Below are 1,963 nucleotides of genomic sequence, written 5' to 3' on the forward strand. Positions count from 1 at the left end.
GAGAGAGAGAGAGAGAGAGAGAGAGAGAGAGAGAGACCTTTCCTTAGAGCCAGTGCCTTGACTCTGGATGTCTAGTCTTCTGAACTGAGATGGTCGATTTCTGTTAGTGAAATCTGCCATGTAGAGGTATCTCTGTGATAGCCGGTCTAAATCTTTATCTCTGGGAAGTGCTGGGTTCTTAAAACCGTTGTTCTGTTCCAGGCTTTTAAAACTGGGAGCTGAACAACTAGGTAAAATGGACAGAAATCTCTGACTAACTGTTCCTTTCCATAACTGTGAGCTTCCACCCTTTCTGCTCTTTCTCTAACCCCCAATTTTCTACCCATCGTGAACTCTGGCTGCACATCGGTGTGTTCCCCTGCTTTGATCACCCACCGGAAGTTGATACTGCATCTTCACTGCTAACGTGAATTGTTGGAACAGTGATTTTAGAAAGCAGTGCCAGTTACATCTTTAGCTCAAGTACCACGAGAACTGGACTCTCCTTCTGTCACTGGAAAGGACCAGACTTTAGTGAACAGATAGAGACCCTGGCCAGAGATGTGTTAATATGGTGTCTGACATAAATGCAAAGTGTATGACATGGGCTTTTAAATTTACTTTTACTTTTACACACCTTACAGATGGACTAGAAATAACTTAGAGGTTAACAAACCCAGTGTCTAGAAACTGCTTGCATGGAATTGACTTATAGTACCTCCCAGGTTACCAAATAAGAAAAAGTGAGCAGTAGTCACTGTCGTTATTGTTGGGTGGCGTCGAGAGAGAGGGTACCAAACCATAGCAAACTCATGCATAGCAGCATGAAACACTGCCTGCTCCTGGGCCATCCTGTAACTGCACAGTAATTAATATCTGCGTCAGGAAAAAGTATTGTAATTTTAGGAATCAGACGCTTCAAGAACTTAACTCAGAATGCTCCTTTTGGTGCCAAATGGCCTGGGACATTATAATTCAAATGGGTAAAGGAGGAAAACATGATTGCTGCAGGTCCTTGCGATGTAATGTTGCCAGCATTCTCGCCACCATTTGAAAACAAGCAAACAAAACAAATGCTTTTGAAGCAGAATGAAAAGCATAACTTTTTCTAATTTAGTTGGGTGCCTCATGAACCGGAAAGTATTCAGGGCAGATAACCAGGAGAGTGTGCAGAAATGAAGTTAATGGAGTCAATTATGGTGCATTTAAATAAATACAGGCAGATTGTCACTATTTGCCAAACTCCGACTTAAAGTGATCACTGTGAGCATAACTCACTAACTGGATGTGCACTCTTACATACCTGCCTGTAATGACTGCATTAGCTTGGCTTAACCATATGGGGATATTTTTTAGTTTGCTCTTGGGCTGTCTTGTTTATATTCCATTAGGAAATGAGAAACTAAAGTTTTCTTTATAATTATGCAATGATGCTAACATCACATTATCTCTTAGACATGAAAAACTAACATCTTAGTCACTCATTAACCTCCCTCCCCTTTTTCCCCTTGGGTCAGATAATTTGTATGAGTGGGGATGGCGGCAGGTAGTTTGGTACAATTGTATAACTGATGACCTAGGACTCATTGTCTAGTTGGGAAAGCCTTGCAGAATCATTGTTTGTAGTACTCGGGAGTACTCTGCAGTACTCCTGCAGTATTCTGTAGCACTCCAGAGTACCTTTGGCTGTTAACTGAGAGGTTGAGAACTTGCCGCCACCCAAAGGCACATTGAAGTAAAGGCCTGGCAACCCACTTCCAAAATCTCCGTCGCTGCAAACCTGTGGAGCAGAATTCTTCTCTGAATCACATGCGGTTGCCACAGATCCTTTCTTTTTTACGACCACCTAAGGAAATAGACACATTTTAATTCTGATGTAGATTTTGAGGGTTTTTATTACAGAGTCACCACTGCTGTGGTGGTTTGTGTGCCATCGAGAGGGTTCGAACCCCTAGCAAACTCATCCACAGCAGAATGCCCCCCC

The 1,963-nt window shown here is 42.5% G+C and overlaps 1 protein-coding gene across 1 annotated transcript in view; it reads left to right on the forward strand.

The window, feature by feature from the left end:
• The window catches only part of LOC101655345 (cytohesin 1 interacting protein), a 38,213-nt gene that overhangs the window by 14,971 nt on the left and 21,279 nt on the right, over positions 1-1,963 (forward strand). The window lies entirely within an intron of this gene.

Source organism: Echinops telfairi, unplaced genomic scaffold, assembly GCF_000313985.2.
Source record: "Echinops telfairi isolate 266 unplaced genomic scaffold, ASM31398v2 ScPeMD7_4;HRSCAF=17, whole genome shotgun sequence".
NCBI lineage: Eukaryota > Metazoa > Chordata > Mammalia > Afrosoricida > Tenrecidae > Echinops > Echinops telfairi.